At 36.6% G+C, this 22085-nt stretch overlaps 1 pseudogene; it reads left to right on the top strand.

Annotated features, from left to right (window-relative positions):
* The window catches only part of LOC141670836 (histidine kinase 5-like), a 65646-nt pseudogene that overhangs the window by 33383 nt on the left and 10178 nt on the right, over positions 1-22085 (top strand).

Raw genomic sequence — 22085 nt, 5'->3', positions numbered from 1 at the left:
ATGACAGAATTCTTGAACTCAGTTCCATTGTCACTCCTGATTCTTCTAACTTTGAAATCAGGATGATTATTGACTTGCCTTATGTGATTAATGATGATTTCACTAGCCTCATCTTTAGACTTTAGGAAATATGTCCAAGAGAACTTTGAGAAATCATCTACAATTACTAGGCAAAATCTTTTCCTTGAGATGGACAACACATTGACTGGTTCAAACAAATCCATGTGTAACAGTTGCAAAGGTTCTTCAATTGTTGAATCAAGCTTCTTTCTGAATGATGCTTTGATCTGCTTTCTCTTTTGGCAGGCATCACACAATCCATCCTTAGAAAACTCCACTTGAGGAATACCTCTAACCAGTTCTTTCTTTACTAGTTCATTCATGGTCTTGAAGTTTAGATGGGATAGCTTCTCTCACACTAGTGATAACCACTTTGTTGCTTCTCTTGTTTGTCACAACACAGGCTTTTGAGTTGAAGGTCACTGAATTGCCTTTATCACAAAGTTGGCTGATAATCAACAAATTATGCTTGAGACCATCCACTAAGGCAACCTCCTCAAAGATGACATTGTCTTTTGAAATCAAGCCATATCCCACAGTATAACCCTTGCTGTCATCTCCAAAAATAATACTTGGGCCAGCTCTCTCCTTGAACTCTGTGAGCAGGGTAGAATCACCAGTCATGTGTCTTGAACAACCACTATCCAAGTACCATAGATTCTTTCTGTTTCCTTGCACACATTAAAATTAAATCAAATGGGAATGACATGCTATTAGTAAAGATGTTATTCCAGTAAGGCATGCTAAATGGCATTTGTGGCATACTAAATGCAGCATAATAAGGATTAGGTGCAAATGGTATATTAGCAAACTGTGCATTCATATTCTGTGTAAACATAGCATTCATAGGCATAGAAGGCATGGCATTTATGTTGGGAAAATGAGGTGGCACAGATATGGAAGTAGGCATGGCAGTTTTGTAATTAAAAGACAAATGATTTACACTACCACACTTGACACAGATTTTTCTAGGAGCATATTTATCAGGTGTGTAGTTGTTATGCTTGTTAATTCCTACTTTACCATTTCTATTATTTTTCTTTTTAGCCTCTATTTTAACCTCAATCTTTTCCAGTCTGTCACTCAATTGCTTGACAGTCATATGACCAACATTAGCCTTTTTCTCCTTCTTCACTTGACTGGATTCTCCTCGAACAAAATTCTTGGAAACTGATCCATATTTCTCATTTAACTTGGTAAGTTTGTCTTTACTCACAGGTTTGCTCACAGTCGACGGATGAGGATTTATATCACTCGATGGATAACCCTTTTTGTTATCCGACGGATGACCTTCATCATCCGTCAAGTCTACATCTGTTAGCAATCGTTCAACCAAATTGGATTCCAGCTTCTCCTTATCCTTCTTTCAGGCTGCATCACAAAAGGACTCAATACCTTGAAATTTAGTGATTTGAGCATGAACATCTCTAGATGTTTTCCATGCCTTAATCACCCCCTGTTCTCGTTCAAGCTGCTTCTTCAAGATCTCTTCTTTCTTCAAGGACTTAGTTAATTCATCCTTGGCAATTTTACACTCAATTCTCAATTTTTCAAATTCAATGAACTGAGACTCTAGCACATTATTCCTCTCACTCAAAAACAAATTATTTTCTTTGATTTTAGCATTTTCCTTAGTAAGAGACTTAAGTGTAACACGCAAATGATATAATTATGTAGACATGTCATTTATTGCATCATTACACTCAGCTTTAGATAAGTGTGCAAGGTTAGTGGTGATTACCTGATTACTTGAAGAACTTGTCTCTGTTTCATCAGACTTGGCCATTAGGGCTAGATTGACATAGCTGATATCCTCATCCTCATCCAGACCATCTGCTGCCCATTCATTTTCTTGTGTAATGAAAACCCTTTTCTTTTGTTTGAGCAACTCAAAGTATTTCTGTTTATAATCCACAGGCTCAAACTTTTTTTTGCCGAAATCTGACTTTCTACACTCACTAGCAAAGTGCCCTGCCAAGCCACATTTGAAACATTTGAATTTTGATTTATCCATCATGTTTCTATTTGGCGTAGCTGCTCCAAAGTTCTTCTTGAACTTGAGCTTGGCAAATCTTCTGAAAAGAAATGCTAGATGTTCATCAATATCTTCCATGTCATCTTGGCCCAAAGAATCTTTATTTTCTGCTACCAGCCCCTTGCCCTTGTTTTCACAGACCTTTGAAGTTGATTCAACAACTTCCATCTCCATCTCCTTCTCTTTCTCTAACTCAGCAACTAGTGCAATGGATCCTCCTTTCTTCTTTCCTCTCTCCATCCTCTCATCTTGCTCTATTTCAAGCTCATAATTTTTCAGGATGCCATACAGTCTCTCCAAAGTAAACTCCTTGTAATCTTGAGAGTTTCTCAATGAGACTGTCATAGATTTCCATTCCTTTGGAAGAGATCTAAGGAACTTAAGATTGGAGTCTTTTGTCTGATACACTCTTTCATGCAACTTTAGAGCATTTAGTAGTTTTTGAAACCTACTAAAGATGTCAGTGAGAGATTCACTTTGTTAGGTCACACACACACTGTAGAGGGGGTGAATACAGTGTATAGTACACTCAAATCGAACTTTAAGAACTTAAGTAACAGAAAACAAACTTTATTGAAACAATAAACTCTGTTACAGTATGGAACTGTTACCTCTCAGTGATGAACAAATATCACGAGAGCTGCTAGGGTTATAAAGAATAATAACTTCGATAATGATAACACTTATAGTGTAAACCCTATGCCTGTGTTTATATACTACACAGTTACAAGATAATCGCTAATTGATATGGAATATAATTCTGCTTCCTAAAATATATCAATCAGATATCTTTTCTTCCAAGTATTCCATTCTTCACGGAATTCCTTCTTCATGCATATCTCTTCTTATGTTTATCTCAATCTTCTTTCCTTTAATCAGCTACTGTCCTTATTTGATTGTCCTTCAGCACTTAACTTCTGATATCTATCTTCTGATGATTATCTCCTGATAATATAAGTACTGATATCCTTAAGTCCTGACTTCTAGTATAAGTACTGATCAACAGTTAAGTACTGATTTATCCTGTTCACGTAAGATCTGAAAGCTAAACATAAAACATATTAGCCATGACATTATCAAATATATCTAACAATCTCCCCCAACTTGTAAATTAACAAAATATACAAGTTTAACAGATATTTGATGATGTCAAAAACATTAAGTACAAATGCATGAGAAATAGACTAGATAACTATAACTTACAGTCCTTAAAGTTTTTACCAATTTCAACTTCTGATAACAACTTCAATCTGTATAAATATCATAATTTAAGCAGTTGTAGATCTTCGACTTGGCTTCTTCATTTTCTGATCTCTCTGATGTCAGGAGTTGTTCTGAGATAGTTCTTCAACAAACATTTCTCAGCATATCTTAGTTCATCAATCATTCTCCTTTTAACACCTTTAAGCTCTGCAGTATCTTCACCAGTTTGAAAGATTGCAGCTCTGAGATCATTAAACTTTGCTTTTCTTAACTCCTGATCTAGTCTTATGACATAAGCTTTGTCAGATTCAAGATTGAATTCAAGTCCCTTAATACCAAGATACGTTCTGATCTGTGCAGTATTAGGCTTCATATCAACAATATCACCATTGTGATCTCTGTACTTTGGAACATATATGCTGTCAGACTTAACAGAATAAAGCCTTTTCTGTCTCTGAATATGTTCTTTTAAGTAGTTTGCAGCAGTCTCTGTTATTCTGTCATCCACTTCAAGTAAGAAAAGTACATGCTCCAATTCTTCAAAATACTTCAAAGGAATGGCATTTTGTCTTATATGATAAACCCTACCATCTGTCATGAAATACAACATGATGTATTCTTTCAAGTAGGTATGGTAAACCATCTGTACAGATTCTAGTTGATTCAGTCTCTCAGGAGTTGCTCCAATACCTGGTTCACTCAAGGAAGTTGGATCATTGGTAGTGTTGTGTACTCTTCTTTCATCAGCACTTCCCAATCCAGTTTTATCTCTAGCTTCCTTTCCAGTAACTACTCTTGCTTCAAAACCACTTGCAGTAGTCTTCAAAGATTGAGTCTGTTTTGCTTTAGTGAATCCTGGTAGGAGTATTTTAGATCTATTTTCTGATATCAAGTTAACTTGAGCACTGTCAGAGGTTACTTGCTTCTTCTGAATATCAGAACTTACAATTTCTTGACTCTGAACAACTTGAGCCATGTCAGAGGTTGTTTTAAGAACTTTTCTTGTAGTCAGAGCAAGATCATCTTTTCCATCAGTAATTTCTTCTTCCTCAGGAGGTACATAAGGCTTGATAGGTTCACCAACCTTTTCTTTACCCTTGGATCTTGGATCTATCTGTGGTTGTGATCTAGCCAAAGTTGCTTCAGTATTTATCCTTTCTTTGATCACAATACCTTTAGGTTTTGGAAGTAACTTTTTACCAGAAGCTTCAGATTTAGATGTGACTTTCTCTGATTTAAGTCTGGCTTCTTCTTCCTTTAAACTTTCCAAGTCCATCCCTGGATTTTCTTGAAGAAATAACTGTCTTGACATTTCCTCATCAAGATCTAGAAGTTCATCAGAACTTATCCTTTTACCAGCAGCAGAACTTATTCTTTTCCCAGTATCAGAACTTGTTCTGTGACTAGCTTGTCTTGATGTAAACCTTCTACCTTGACTATGACCACTACCCATTCCAGAGGTTCCTTAGTCATCTTTTCCATCATCCTTTCCTTGCAGTGTCTTGTTGGTTTTGCATTTGGACTTAATTACCTTCTCCCCCTTTTTGGCATCAGCAGGTAATAAAAGAGAGATAAGTAGTTCCACTGAGGTCTGGATTTCAGTAAGTTGCAATTGCTGAGAAGCTTGATTTGTCAGAATTTGATCAATCTGAGCTTGTTGCTTCTCTTGAGTTTTCTCAATATAAGCAACCCTGTCAATGGTAGGTTGGAAGAACTTTTTCTTATCAATTTTCCAAACTTGTTCCTGTTTGATAAAGTTCTCCTGAATCTTGTGTAGCTCTGCATGAGTGTTGGAATGAAGACCTTGTAGATGTTTAGTACTCAATGCAGTGACTCTAAGCTGGGTTTTAAAATCATCAGAATTTAACATTTCATCAGCTTTAGTCAAGTGCTCAGCAAGATGTAAAGCATTTGGAACACATGAAACTGAGTTTCATTCCTTAGTCCACTCCTGACCTGCAGGAGTTTCACTCTAAGGTACTGGTGCATCCCTGATAACAAACTCCTTTACCAGTTCAGACTTAGGAAGAGTCAGTGGAGGAGTATGTCCTGAAGGACCTGCTTCATCAGCATCTACAGTCGTAGCAGCCTCACCAGTATCTCCAACATTTGCAGCATCAGAACTTAAAGAATCAGTATCTTCTGATAAGACAACAGTGTGAGTAGCAATGGAGGCTTCAGCATCCTCTAATTGCTGATCTGATACTAAGTTCTGATCAACAGCCATATCCTGATGCTCACCTAAAATCTGATCATCAGCATCTTGATGCAGAGAAGGTGTTGTTGATAACTCTGGAGTTTGAACAGCATCAATAACAGGTGTTGTAGAGGTATTATTTGTTGTTGGAGCTTCTAAGAAAAGTATTTCAGGCACAACCAGGTTCTGAATATCAATTTCAGCACTTGTGCCTGGATCAACAAGAGACACAGAAGGTGAATTAGCCTTGTCAGATACAGCTTCCTGAGATGGAGTTGATGGAGAAGAAGTGACTGGAGCAAATTCCTTGCCTTGTGTAAGGCATATGTCATAGCCTATTTGTATATTCGAGGATTTAACTCAACTCAAATAAGAATGTAATAAGTAAATAGTGGATCTACCGTCAAAGAGATCTCGCAAAGTAACATCTGTCAAAGGATTCAGAAACAGGGTTCATCTACAGACTTGAGGAATTAATTCACTGGAAGAAGTTCAAGAAATTGATCATGCCTCAGTGATATAAATCAAGATTGTGGATTTAATCAAGTGACAGAGATCTCGTCAGGGTATCAGATAATTACAAGGATTTAATCTGAAGAAAATCAAGTCAAGACATGAAGAAACGTCACAGAAGTTAGTCACTCATTAACCAGACAGTACATCGAGTGTCAACATTGAAGTGGTGGAATTGATTCATATATCTCAGTGATTTTCAGAAGATTTGCAGAAGAATGGGTGTTGTTGAAGACTAGAATTAATTCTCTATTAATTAATTAAGTCATCTAATTTAATTAAGAAAATAAATTATATCTGTGAAGAATAATTTATTTATTAATTGAATTAATTGATTAATTAATTCTGAATTAATTTTAGGAATTTTCAGAATTTAAATTGGATTAAAATTCATTTAAATTCAGCAAGTCAAACTGATTGTACTAGTATGACAATCGGTATGACAATCAATAGTCATACCAAAAGTCATGCTAGTACAAACAATTGTCCTACCGAAAGTTACACTGGAAGAGAATTGTCTTGCTAGTACAAACAATAGTCATACCGAAAGTCTCTCCAATTCAACAGATTGTCTTGCTAGTACAATTGGATTGTCTCACCGATTGTCATGCCAGTTCATTTCATTCGGCTGTTTGTTTTAAAAGAAGCAGAAGCAGAATACAATTCATTCATCCACAACACAGAAGTCAAGAACAAAGCAGAAAAGAAAAACAAGAAGCAATATTTCATCTTTTCATCTGCATACTTCAAGATTAAATTTCTAGATTGTAAAGTTAAATCCAATCCACTAGAAATCTTTATCTTGCTCTTGTGTAACAATCTAGCGGATCAAAATCCCTAGAACTTAATCTCAAATCGCGTTTAGCATTTCATTCTAATTATTACAAAAATAGAAAAAGTTCATATCGAATTTATTCTAAATTTGTGATAATTAATTTGAGATTAATTCCTTGTAATCGATACAGTTGTTGTAACACCTTTCAAGTTTAATAATATTCTTATTTAACTTGAATTTTGTTTCACATTTTTTTATTCCACATTTATTCGATTATTCGGTACTGTTTGTATTCAACCCCCCCTTCTACAAATACATTGGGACCCAACAATTGGTATCAGAGCCTTCTGATTAACGAACAATCAAGATCCTAGACTTTTGTGATTTTTCAACTCCTTGAATTTTTATTTATTCAAAAATTCATAATGACTTCACAAAAAGTTGGAACCGTTAAAATTCCACTATTTGATAAAGAAAATTATATCATGTGGAAGAAGAAGATGCTATTATTTTTACAAGTTGCAAATCCCAAATATCTGAACTTGTTAAAGAAGGGTCTAAAAACTCCGATGGTCATTGAACCAGAGGTGATAGTAGATGATGTTGTGATTACCAAAGCTGGAACCTATCCAAAAGAGCCTGAAGATTTTACTCCTGCTGAGAAGGAAGAAGCCTCCTTGGATGCCAGCCTTCAATTAATATTAATTGATTCCCTTGATCCCTTGATGAACAGACATGTGATGAACTGTAAAAATTCCAAACACGTGTGGGAAACTATTGAGGTGATTAATGAAGGCACAGAGGAAGTTAGGGAGAACAAGTTGGAGATCCTAACCTCTGAGTATGAATATTTTAAATCAAATCCAGGAGAAGGAATTACTGAAGTGTTTGAGAGGTACAATGCGTTAATCAACAACCTGAACATAAATGGGAAATATTATTCAATCAGGGAGGTCAACAAAAAGTTCCTTTTAACACTGCCAACTCATCTTGAACATAGAATCACTGCCATTAGAGAAGCTAGAGATCTGAGTGAGATTTCTTTGGACAGGCTCTATGGAGTGTTAAAAACCTATGAGTTGGAGCAGATTCAACAGAAGGAAGTCTACGGGAAGGATAGAATGGTCAGCACATCTACTGCACTTGTAGCTGAAGGTCAACAACAACAGCAATCGCAACAATTGGAGAGAATGGTACAGTGTTCCAAGGCTGAGGAAAATATGTTAGTAGCAGAATATGATCCTCCTACTACAAATAAATCAAGTGATGATTTTTATTCCTTGGAAGATCTGGAGCAATTGGAAGACGAGTCAATGGCCCAAATTGTCAAGAGATTCTCCCATGTTAGATTCAAGAGGAATCCCAAGCTTAAGTACAAGTCCAACTACAACAAATTCCAGAAAGGTGGATCTTCATCCTCTAATACCAGCAGTGGTGGATATAAAACAGGGATGGTTGATCGGAGCACCATCAGCTGCTATAACTGCAATGAGTTGGGACACTTTGCCACAGAATGTAGGAAGCCAAAGCAAGTAAGAAAGAACTCTGAAAGGGCTTATCTGGCAAAGGGAAGAAGCTGGGATGATACTGACAGTGAAGATGAAGATGAAGGAAATCTTGCTCTTATGGCTATTGATGGAAAAGCTTCATCGTCAAGAATAGAGGTAAAACTTTCTGATGCTGAAATGGTTTATCATCTAAGAGGTAACTTAGATTGTGCACGTCGTGATAATGAACTGTTAAGTTTACAGATCACAGACCTTGAGAAAGAGGTCAATGAATTAAGACTTGTGCACATTAATCAAGACAAATTAAAAGAACAAGTATCTTTTCTAGAGAATAGAGTTGACTGTTATAGAAAACTCGAAACTATTCTCAAAGATAAGATCACTGGTCTTGAGACTAAGGTTAGAGCCTACTTCAATTCTTGTTCGAAGGCTAAAGAGTTCTACAGTAAGCAATCTGTTAATCAAACATCTGGAATAGGTTATGATTACAATGTTGCTATTGGAGAATTAGGCATAAACTCCCCTCCTCGTGTCTGTGCTAAAGGGAGGGAAGTACCACATGTGCTTAAGGGTGTTGATGAACCCCTCTATAAACCATCAATTGCTGAACCATTTGATGCTACCTCTTCTGTTATTCAAGAAGAAATACGTGCTGAAGATCTTGCTAATGAGAAGGTTGTTTCCAAGTCAAGTGTGTCGAAAGTTCCAGTCAAAGTTGTGAAAGCAACTAAGACTAACTCAGACACACATGAGTTGGATAACAAAAATGCCATGTCTACCATGCATAAATTGCCTGCTGTTAATCACTCTCATAAAGCATGTGGTGTTTCTAATTGTATGTCTTGTGCTTTTAATATGATGTATGCTTATTTTAATGGTAAGCATGTTTCTAATGATAAGACTACTCCTCGTCAGCATGTGAATAACAAGAAGCATGATAGGTCTAAGACTGCTAGTCCTTCTAAGGCTAGAAAGGAGACATTTGTGCCTAGGCTTAAACAGAAATTTGTTAAGGCTGTTTACAAGGTCAAATGTTCAGTCATTGAGAAAGTTGAGGCAATTAAAATTAAAAATGTTGTTTTGCCTGACAAAGGACAGTTCTACAAGTAAGCCGGGCCCAACCAAGTTTGGGTTCCGAAGAAGGTCTAATTCATTTGTAGTGCAGGGCATTAAACAGGTGTAACCGGTAGTGTGGATTCTTGACAGTGGATCATCAAGATATATGACCGGAGATAGAGCCCTGCTATCAAATGTGGATTGAGAAAGCTGGCCCCCTGGTTACCTTTGGAGATAACATCAAAGGTTTATCTGAGGGATATGGCTGTTTGCAAGCTGGATATGTTATCAGTGAAATTTTGTATAATGTGGTAGGTTATTATCAGGAAGCAGTATCTAATATATAGCACCAGTGACGAGACTTGGGAATATTACGACATATCAAGCACCTGCTGCACATTACACTTGGAATTGAACTCTAGTAAGATGTGTACAAGTGTACTCCTGTTTGGTGATTCAAAAGAGGAAGTCAGTGCACCACAGTTCATGGACTTTGCAGTTGCAGATCTATTGGACTATGCAATCTCTTCTTCACAATCTCACTTCAGGTTGGTATGAACTAGTATACTGCTCAAGCAATCGTCAAGGATATGGTATGGCACTCTAACTACAGTTACAGTTTTATATGAATAAGTAGAGTCGTCATATTAATAACTATCTTATCACTAGGCACAAACATATTGTTTTATATGTGCAGTGATATATTGATAATGCTATCATTGAACTCAAACTTCTTTATACATTAGTGATTTATTATTTCATGAAAAATCTTTTGAAATCACTATTGTAAATCATTTTCTCTCTATTACCATATGTTCTATGATACAGGTTCAGTCTCCAATGACTTTCTTTCATTGACAGTCATGAGGTTGAAAACCCACAACATCTATCCCATACTGTAAAGACAAACACAGAAACAGAACCAACCAACACTCTCTTACCACTAAATGTAGTATGAATGAGCGTGAGGGAGATAGTGCCTTAGTGCACCACATAAGGAAGGTTCTGTAGTCAACCCAGTAGCTCTGTCTCCTACATAGATGAGTAGTATTTAAACCGAGACAACTGCTAGCCCCCATACATCTTCTCAAAAAGATGTAATGGCTGAAAAGGCTCAAAAATAGTTACTAGATTCATTCTCTCAACAGGGTGTGTCTATTGAATTTTGCCTGTCGGCCAAGGCATCCGATGTAGTGTCACCACTTCAAACATAAACAATTCTTGATGTACAAGGAGAGGTTACACACACAAAGGATGAGTTGACGGAAACAAGAGTTTTGACCATTTTAAGGTCAGATTCGATTGTTCAAGGTTCGTTAGTGGACCAATTGCCTTTACAGGTGTTAGGAGAGGATACTGATCCAAAAGCCATATGTCAGTGGTCAGTGTCTACCTCCCCAGGCTTAAATCCCCTGGATGCATCTGCGGATAGTGGATCTGACATAGGTGCAGATCGGCAACTTATTGACAATGATTCAGATATTACCTGATGAGTCACAAGGAAATGTCTTCACAGACATTAGAAGGGAACTTTGATCTTTATGCTAAATTCGTTGGATCATTGTTTACCTTCCCAGAATTCAAATCTGGAACCCTAAAAGGGAAACTAGCAACTTGTAGATTATGACTCAGATTCATCTGACGAGTTTAACAAAGATGGGGATTTGTGAACTCCCTTTGCACCACCTATGACCTCCTTAAGGATGGCTAAGGTGATTTTCCTTGCAGGTACAACTGATTTTTGGAGCTATGAGAGGAGTGATACACTTGTGAGAATGAGTGTAAACACGAGTGGAGAGAAGAGTGAAACACATGTGAGGTACACTAAACAGAATCACACACTCACAGTGAGGAAGAAAGAGAAACTACTTGTTACTTCTTTTCCAACCAAGTGAAATATGAGAATTCCTTCAGACGACGGCATACATTCCTTCTTTAAGGGGGAGATAAATGCTTAAGTAATAGTTTGGAGGATTCCTCAACTAAGGGGGAGAAATAGCAGGGAGTAAGAAAAAGATCCTACATGTACACTACACCACACCATTGTTGTTTGTAACTACGGATCCTATTGTACGGGAGAGGTGGTAAACACAAGGTGATTTTCTAGTAAGGGAAGAAGCTATTTTCAAAAGGGGAGTACCATTGGTTTTTATCTGCGGATCCTATTGTACGGGAGAGGTGGTAAACGGAGGTGATCTTCTTTAATCAGTTGATTCTCATAGGGGGAGAAGCAAGACAGATATGCACTTCTCAATAGGAAATGTGGTTGTACAGAAGAAGATGAAACTACTTGAAGATATGTTCAGTCTAGAGGAACATTTACTTGGAATCTGGAAAATGTTAAATCTAGTCCAAAACTTTTCTGCTATTTACTTTGCATTTTTGTTTATATCTTTTTCTTATTTGTTAGTTGAGTTATCCTCTAGGTATTTGTGTGTTATTGTCTAACAAACAAATAGGGGGAGATTGTAAGGCATATGTCATAGCCTATTTGTATATTCGAGGATTTAACTCAACTCAAATAAGAATGTAATAAGTAAATAGTGGATCTACCGTCAAAGAGATCTCGCAAAGTAACATCTGTCAAAGGATTCAGAAACAAGGTTCATCTACAGACTTGAGGAATTAATTCACTGGAAGAAGTTCAAGAAATTGATCATGCCTCAGTGATATAAATCAAGATTGTGGATTTAATCAAGTGACAGAGATCTCGTCAGGGTATCAGATAATTACAAGGATTTAATCTGAAGAAAATCAGAGTATCAAAGTCAAGACATGAAGAAACGTCACAGAAGTTAGTCACTCATTAACCAGACAGTACATCGAGTGTCAACATTGAAGTGGTGGAATTGATTCATATATCTCAGTGATTTTCAGAAGATTTGCAGAAGAATGGGTGTTGTTGAAGACTAGAATTAATTCTCTATTAATTAATTAAGTCATCTAATTTAATTAAGAAAATAAATTATATCTGTGAAGAATAATTTATTTATTAATTGAATTAATTGATTAATTAATTCTGAATTAATTTTAGGAATTTTCAGAATTTAAATTGGATTAAAATTCATTTAAATTCAGCAAGTCAAACTAATTGTACTAGTATGACAATCGGTATGACAATCAATAGTCATACCAAAAGTCATGCTAGTACAAACAATTGTCCTACCGAAAGTTACACTGGAAGAGAATTGTCTTGTTAGTTCAATCAGATTGTCTTGCTAGTACAAACAATAGTCATACCGAAAGTCTCTCCAATTCAACAGATTGTCTTGCTAGTACAATTGGATTGTCTCACCGATTGTCATGCCAGTTCATTTCATTCGGCTGTTTATTTTAAAAGAAGCAGAAGCAGAATACAATTCATTCATCCACAACACAGAAGTCAAGAACAAAGCAGAAAAGAAAAACAAGAAGCAATATTTCATCTTTTCATCTGTATACTTCAAGATTAAATTTCTAGATTGTAAAGTTAAATCCAATCCACTAGAAATCTTTATCTTGCTCTTGTGTAACAATCTAGTGGATCAAAATCCCTGGAACTTAATCTCAAATCGCGTTTAGCATTTCATTCTAATTATTACAAAAATAGAAAAAGTTCATATCGAATTTATTCTAAATTTGTGATAATTAATTTGAGATTAATTCCTTGTAATCGATACAGTTGTTGTAACACCTTTCAAGTTTAATAATATTCTTATTTAACTTGAATTTTGTTTCACATTTTTTTATTCCACATTTATTCGATTATTCGGTACTGTTTGTATTCAACCCCCCCTTCTACAAACACATTGGGACCCAACACCTTGTGAGATCAGAGATTCCTGATCCCCTTCCTTAGCTGCTTCCTCCTCATCATCTGAAACTGGCCTTTGTGCCCTCTGTTTCTTGTACTTTCTTGTTGATTTGGATTTCTTGGGAGTTTCAGGAACTATCATACGTCTAAGCCTCTTGAGAAGCCTAGAACCCCCAATGTCAGAATCCTTCTGAGAAGTTGCTTTCTCAGCTTCAACCACCACAGGTTCTGAAGAAGGAATCTGTTCCTCAGAATCTGATTCATCTCTCAAAGTAAATCTCCTCCTCTTTTGAGGTGTTTGAGGAACAGTCTTTGTTCTCTTTGGCTTAGAGGATGTAGGCTTTACAGTAGGTGCTGAAGAAGAAGGTTGAGCAGTCTGTGAAGTGGAGAGATAGGATTTGAGATAAGTTCTGAGGGTAGGTTGAGTAGAATGAGAGGTAGGTACTGAGGTTGATGGATTTTGATTATGGTGAGTTGGTTGAACATTTGAGTAAACAGATTTGTAAGTAGCAGGATCAGCATTTACCAGAATCTGTTTCACAGACTGAGGGATCTGTAATTGTCTCACCATTGATTTCTTTGTGTCAGCATTTATCAGGTCGTTAAAGTACCTTTTTGCAACCTTAAAAGGTGGGGTTTGAGTGCTGACTAACTGGGGTTCATCAGTACAGTAAGTGTAAATAAGTTGACAGAATCTAGCAAAATAAACAACATCTCTATCCTCTGTCATCCTATCCCCAATAAAACCAATTATTCCAGTTGCAAAATCAAAATGAGTTTGATGGATAATAGCATACCCTATGTGCTAACTCAGAATTGGGATAGCATCAAAATTTGAACATTTGTTCCCAAAAGCTTTGGTGATGCAATCAAAGAAGAAACTCCATTCTCTTCTGATATTAGCCCGTTTCAACTGTCCAAGTTTCGTCAGACTCTTTTCATATCCCAATTCAGCCATTAACTCCCGAAGGGCTGAGTCCTCTGGAACTGAGAAAGTACAATCCTCGGGAAGATGTAAAGCCCTGCGTACTGTACCAGGAGTGACTACAAAAGATGAATCACCCACTTGGAAGATAATACTGGGAGTTCCACGGTTACCACCATCATCAAAAACGCCAGTCCTCCAGAACCTCATAACTTGTTGACTTGAAAATAATACAGGCTGAGTTAAGGCGTACCCAACCTCACTATATGCAAGAAGATCTTGCACAAAGTGCAATTCAGATGGAGCTTCAGCATGATCAAGAATTGCAGCATAGTTGTTTGGAACAAACTTTGCTCCATCAATGATTAAATCCTTTGGTGCCATGTGAAAAAAAATTTGAGAATTAAGTATGCCTGATAGGTGTTTGATATAATATCTGTATGAAAACAACGGAAATAGTAAAGTGAAGGAGAGTAAAAGTAAGAAGAGAGATAAAAGATGAAGAAATTAAAAAGATTAAAGAAATCTTCTCTCTGTTGTACTTATACAAAAAAAATATTACCGTTGGACACCTGTCAGACATGCAGTAATAACGGATAGTTACTGGGCTCGAGAAAACAGTAATCATTACTTACCCATTTGCCGAGTTTCAAGGAAAAACTGTTCCATTTATCAAGGGAAACAATTCAAATTTTAACCCGTTATCACTGATTGAATTATTTGTCACTGCAACATTAATATTCTGAAAATAAATCATGTTAAAAATGACCGAGATAATGTCGATGAATAAGTGCTGACAGAGAATCAGAACTTAACTAAAAGCACAATTTAAATGGTCATCAGAATATCAATCAGGATTTATCAACACAAGATAAAATAACTCAGAGACACAATCTTGAAGTAAAAACAGTTTTCATTAATATATCAAGTCAATACATTTATGAAATGGAAATTACATCAATACTTATACAAGATTTTCCCTAAGCTTCTAATCCTAACGTCAACAACTTTAGTCCTAGCTAAGAAGCCTGACAAAGCTGAGGATGAAGAAGAACAGGAAGAAGACGAGATTAAGTCATCTTCCTCTTCCTATCTTCGACGAACAAGATGGCGAGTCGTATGATTCGCTCTTGCTGACGGATAGCTTCCCGCCTTTCCTCCTCCAATCGCTCCAGATGGCAATGGTAGTCCATATAGAAGAATAGGAGGTGAGTTAGCACCTCCTGTGGGACAGAATCCCAGATCTCCTCAGGAATGGCTGTTACATGCCACTCCTGCTGCCAATCGGCACAACTTAGCTCCATTGTGAAGGTTTGGTTGTTCAAAAACATGTTGTATCGAACCATTGTGTTTTTGATAGAAGAAGGAGGATAAGTGTGTGAGAAGAATGTGATGGAAAGACTGATGTGAAGTGGTTGCTTATATAGGCAAGAGAATGCCAAGAGACGCAAAGATATTTAATGCTGACAGGTAGAATTAATTCTACCTCGTCTCCCCAGACTTTGAAAAAGAATAATAGTCATTGGAAAGAGGAAGCATGGTCTAGACCGCACAAAACACAAGAAACAGTGGTCTGTTCAAGTACAAATACCATTAATCCTAATCACAGTGACTATTAATCTTCCACTTCAACATATTCGAGTACAAACTGAGACTGTTATCAAATTTTATTCAAAGATAAGCCAAGTAAAGGATTAGACTGAGAAATCAGAACTTAGACCTATACCAGAACTTAACAGTCATCAGAACATAATTTCTTAACTCGAAAAAGGAATGCCTATCTTAGTAAATATTCATACAAGTTCTGAGTTATGGACGTGAGTACTTAATCATCAGAACGTGTAACTTAGAACTTGTCCTCAGAATTTGTGCAATAATGACACATTGACTGTTTTATCTAAAATAACATAGACCACCACAGAAATTTTCATCATTCAGATGGAGTGATTAGTGTGTGCATTAAGCTAAAAACAAACAAAGAGTAAAGTCTGATTCACTGCAGTACATCTTAGAAATAAGGCATAACTAAAATTTTGCTAAAGATCTGTCATTGTCCTGAAACCGACTGAAGAATGAGTTTATTCTTGAGTCCACCTCAACTATTTTGTGCTAATTTTATGCATCTTTTGAAATTCTATTTTACAGTGGCTTCTCAGTGTAAGTGAGTCACGACTGTTTATCAGAATTTATGCTATTTTCAGAGTATTTCTCCAGTAATCATAGAGTGTGAAAAGTCACCAAGAAAATATTTTGCTTTTCTGATGAATATTTACTTAATACCAGCAATGCACTTGGGTCGTCCCTTCCACATTTTTACTCTAGATCTCAAAGGAGTACCTGATTTTAATCTTTGATCTTTTTGCTTTTGCTTTTGATAAGAGAGGTCTATCAGCACTTAGTACATTCAGCAGTTTTACTAGTATCAGAACTTAACAGATGAGTAGCATTATTCTAATTTATGACTTAGTAATAAGATATACAAAGTGAACGTAACTAAGCTCAGTTATCAGAATTTGCTAGTGTCATAAGATTTCCACTGAAATAATTACTTCTTCCATGGAATCATTTGTTTATTGAAGACTACTAGGTCAGTATCTAGCACAGTTATCCTCATAGGATTGAATAGGTACTAGAACAGACATATCACTTATCAGAGTTTAGAAATATATATCAGACAACAGTCAGTACTTAAAGACATTTATCAATTAAGCACAGAATACACAATGAGATGAATTCTGTAAATACTGAGCATACAGTCTGATAACACAGAACAAGTCTAAGCAGATTTAGAGAAGGAACCTGAAACCATTCCAAGTTCATTTACCAATCTTGTAAAAGTAGCTTCACATAATGGTTTTGTGAAGATATCTGCCAACTGTTGATCTGTGGGAACAAAATGCAATTCCACTGTACCTTCATCCACATGTTCCCTGATGAAGTGGTACCTGATGCTGATGTGCTTTGTCATTGAGTGTTGAACTGGATTATCTGTCATAGCAATAGCACTTTGATTATCACAGTAAATAGGGATTTTGAAATATGTTAACCCATAATCCAGTAACTGATTCTTCATCCAAAGAATCTGTGCACAACAGCTTCCTGCAGCAATATACTCTGCTTCTGCAGTTGATGTGGAAATTGACTTTTGTTTCTTGCTGTACCAAGAAACCAATCTGCCTCCAAGAAATTGGCAGCTTCCAGTTTTGTTGCAGTGGCCATTGGAGTGGATGCACTTGAACAATCTTGCATTCCAAATTTCTTTAGCAAGTTTCTGGTGTACTTGGTTTGACAAATAAAAGTGCCTTCCTCATTCTGCTTGACTTGAAGGCCCAGAAAGTAGCTAAGTTCCCCCATCATACTCATCTGATATCTTGACTGCATAAGTTTGGCAAACTTCTTGCAAAGTTTGTCATTTGTAGATCCAAAAATGATATCATCAACATAAATCTGGACCAGAAGTAAGTCCTTTCCATGGTTGAGGTAGAACAGTGTTTTGTTTATTATCCCTCTGTTGAATCCACTTTCCAGAAGAAACTGAGCTAAAGTCTCATACCATGCTCTAGGAGCTTGCTTAAGTCCATAAAGTGCTTTGTCAAGTCTGTAGACATAATCTGGATGTTTGGTATCTCCAAAACCTGGAGGTTGTTCAACATATACCTTTTCCTCCAATTCTCCATTGAGAAAAGCACTTTTCACATCCATTTGAAAGACAGTAAACTTTTTGTGAGCAACATAAGCCAAAAATATCCTTATGGCTTCTAACCTAGCAACTGGTGCAAATGTTTCATCATAATCAATTCCCTCCTGTTGAGAATATCCTTTTGCAACCAACCTTGCCTTATTCCTTGTAATTATGCCATCACTGTCAGTTTTGTTTCTGAATACCCACTTTGTACCAACAACAGATCTATTCTTTGGTCTTGGTACTAGGGTCCAGACTTTGTTTCTTTTAAATTCATTCAACTCTTCATGCATTGCTTGCACCCAATCAGCATCTTGAAGAGCTTCTTCCACTTTCTTTAGCTCAGTCTGAGAGAGAAAAGAATTGTAAAGACACTCATTTGAAGTACCTGTTCTAGTTCTGACACCTGTATCAGGATTTCCAATTATCAAATCAGGTGTATGTGATTTTGTCCACTTCCTTGCAGATGGAAGGTTTTCTCTAGAACTGGATGCTCTCCCATGATCCATGCTATCTCCATTTTCTGATGCTCCCCCTGAAACTATACTTTCTGAGTTGGATTCTTCAGTATTTAGATTTTCAGTACTATCAGAACTTGGCTTATCAGAACTTGACGAATCAGAACTTGAAGAGCCAGATGCATGTTCGAATGTTTCTTGAGATGTGGTAGGATTTTGAGTATGCTCCCCTTGCATAGGGGCATCTTCATTTAACGTAGTCACCACAGTTTCAATAACATCAGAGTTTAATCCATCAGAGTTTGCAGTATCAGGACTTAGACTGTCAGGATTTTCAGTATCAGAATATGAGTCTTCATTTTCAAATCTCAGCTGATCATGGTCAACGAAATCTTTAAGACCTGTGATCTTCTTGTCATCAAAAGAGACATTGATAGATTCCATGACCACTTTTGTTCTCAAATTATAGACTCTGAAGGCTTTTGTGGAAAGTGGATATCCAACAAAGATTCCTTCATCAGCTTTTAGATCAAACTTTGATAGCTGTTCAGGATGAGTCTTGAGAACAAAACACTTGCATCCAAATACATGAAAATATTTCAGATTTGGCTTCTTTTTCTTCACCATCTCATATGGTGTTTTTCCATGCTTGTTAATGAGTGTTGCATTTTGAGTAAAATAAGCAGTCTGCACAGCTTCAGCCCAGAAATAGGTTGGAAGCTTTGCTTCTTCAAGCATTATACGTGCAGCTTCAACGAGAGTTCTATTCTTCCTTTCAACAACTCCATTTTGCTGTGGAGTTCCACGAGCAGAAAATTCCTGCTTTATTCCATGGCTATTGCAGAACTCTTCCATTATCAAATTCTTGAACTCAGTGCCATTATCACTCCTTAAAATTTTCACAGAATCTGTGACCATTTTATCCAGCTGTTTGACATGATCAATCAAGATAGATGCAGTTTCACTTTTTGTGTGCAAGAAATACACCCATGTGTATCTGGTGAACTCATCCACTATAACCAACGCATACTTCTTCTTTGTAATAGACATGACATTTACTGGACCAAATAGATCAACATGTATAAGATGATAAGGCTCAAGAATTGATGATTCAGTCTTGCTCTTGAATGAAGATTTTCTTTGTTTGGTTTTCTGACATGAATCACAAAGACCATCAGGAGCAAATACTATGTTTGGCAATCCTCTCACAAGATCTTTCTTGACCAGTTCATTTATATTGTTGAAATTTAAATGAGAGAGTTTCTTATGCCAATTCCAGCTTTCTTCAATTGATGCTCTACTTAACAGACATATTGCAGAGCCATCAATACTTGTTGAAAGCTTAGCTTCATAAATGTTACCACGTCTGTATCCTTTCAGAACAACTTTACCTTTAGATTTACTCACAACTTCACAGTGTTCTTCAAAGAAATCAACATGATAACCTCTGTCACAGATTTGACTTATACTCAGTAGGTTGTGTTTAAGTCCTGAGACCAGAGCTACTTCTTTAATGATGACATTCCCAAGATTGATATTGCCATATCCCAATGTTTTTCCAATGTTGCCATCTCCATAAGAAACACTTGGGCCAGCTTTCTCCACAAAGTCTGATAGTAGGGCCTTATTTCCAGTCATATGTCCTGAACATCCACTGTCCAGAACTAGAATATTTTTCCTGTTGCCCTGCAATCACAAAGACCACTAATTATTAGTTTTAAGGACCCAGACTTGCTTGGATCCTTTGGCCTTATTAAGTTTGTTAACATTTGCAGCGGATTTAGCATCAGAGTTTATGTTAACATTTTTCTTATCAGAATTTACATTATCAGACTTTGAATCAGAATTTACACTAGAAGGAACAATGGAAACTTTCTTCAAAGAAGGTTTTATTTGATAATAATCATAGTACAAACTATGATATTCCTTACAAGTATAAATGGAATGCCATAAACTACCACAATGAAAACAAGGATTTTGTGGTTTGTATCTAACTGACTGACTCTTAACTCCTGATTTTGAAGGTAAGGAGTTAATATTCTTATTTTTCCTGCAAAAAGAAGCCAGATGGTTAGAACTTCCACAGTTATGACATGTTTTCCTAGGAGCATCAGGAACAGGTTTATAATCATTGCTTTTATTCACACCTTCCTTTCCATTCTTATTTTTCCTAGGTGATTTTACCTTGTTTGCATTCTTGACATCTTTCAGCTTATGCTTAAGCTACTTCTTTGTCATTAAGCCTATGTTTACTTCAGCTGTCTTTTCCTGTTTTAGTTTGTCAGAAGTTAATTCCTCTTTAACTTCTGATTTCTCATTATCAGACTTTACAGTTACAAACTTAACAGGTTTTAACTTTGGCTTTTGCTTAACAACAGGCTTAATTTCTTCAGTTCCTTTGTCATTCTTATTCTCTCCATAACCTAAGCCCTCTTTCCAATTTTCACTACTTAGCAAATTTTGAGTTGTTCTGCCAGAGTTAGTCCAAGTCCTGATTATCTCTCTTTCCTTTTCTAACTCAGTTTTTAGAGATTCATTCATTTTTAGCACTTCATCCCTAACATAAAAAGCATCATCTCTATCCTTCTGAGTTTGATGGAATATAACTAACTCTTTTTCTAAGAAATCATTTCTTTTCTTAAAAGCAAGATTTTCAGAAGTTAATCTTTCACATGTTAAGGTTTGATCTCTATAACTAACAGACATGGTTTTAAGATATCTTCTCAACTCATTAATATCATCAGTATGAAAAGCATAAGTAGTCTGAGGTACCTTTGTTTCAGCAGCTTCAGAACTGCTCTCAGCACTTTCTTTATCAGCATTTGCCATCAATGCATAGTTCTCCTCACTTTCAGAGTCTGAAGTGTCTGTCCAGCTTTTCTGCTTTGTGACAAGAGCCTTGCCTCTGTCACCCTTTACCTTCTTGCAGTCAGGAGATATGTGGCCTTTCTCTCCACAATTATAGCATTTAACATTGGTGTAATCTCCTCTGTCAGACTTTCCTCCTCTTCCTTCAGATCTTCTGAAATTCTTCTTATCAGAACTTATACTTTTTCTGGAAAACTTCTTTCCCTTCCTGAACTTCCTGTATGCAATCTTGGTGATTCCTTTCACCATAAGAGCACACAGCTTCATCATCTCCTCATCAGCATCGGTCTCAGGCAAACTTTCAGAATCTGAGTCATCATCACTCTCAGAACTTGATGACTCAGTATCAGACTTTATGAAAAGAGCTTTACCCTTGTCTTTCTTTGAGGAAGCTGCCTTGGGGAATTCTTCTTCAGCCTTAAGAGCGACTGTTCTTGACTTTCCTCCTTTCCTCTTGCTTCTTTGTTCCATCTCCAGCTCATGAGTCTTGAGCATTCCATAGATTTCGTCAAGAGTTGTTTCATCAAGATTGTAGTTGTCTCTTATTGTCGTTGCCTTCAAATCCCAGCATTCAGGAAGAGCTAACAGGAACTTAAGGTTTGAATCTTCAAGATCATACTCTTTATCAACCAATGACAAATCATTCAAAAGTTTGACAAATCTATCATATAAATCATTCAATGACTCATTAGTCTTTGAGTCAAAGTGTTCATACTCTTGAGTGAGTATTGTCTTCCTGTTCTTCTTAATTGTGTCAGTTCCCTGACATCTTGTTTCCAGAGCATCCCATATCTCCTTAGCAGTCTTGCAGTTGATTACCCTGTTTGACATTACATTATCAATGGCACTATGCAGTAAGTGTCGTACCTTAGCATCCTTAGCAATTGACGCTATGTCTTCAGCAGTATAATCACTCTTTTCCTTTGGTACGGTCATTGCTGCTTCACCTGCAACTGCAACAGCGAGTTTGGTTGGTTTGTGAGGACCTTCCTTGATTCTATCCAGGTATTCT

This window comes from Apium graveolens, chromosome 7 (assembly GCF_009905375.1).
Source record: "Apium graveolens cultivar Ventura chromosome 7, ASM990537v1, whole genome shotgun sequence".
Taxonomy (NCBI): domain Eukaryota; kingdom Viridiplantae; phylum Streptophyta; class Magnoliopsida; order Apiales; family Apiaceae; genus Apium; species Apium graveolens.
This window is presented reverse-complemented; position numbering and strand designations above follow the sequence as displayed.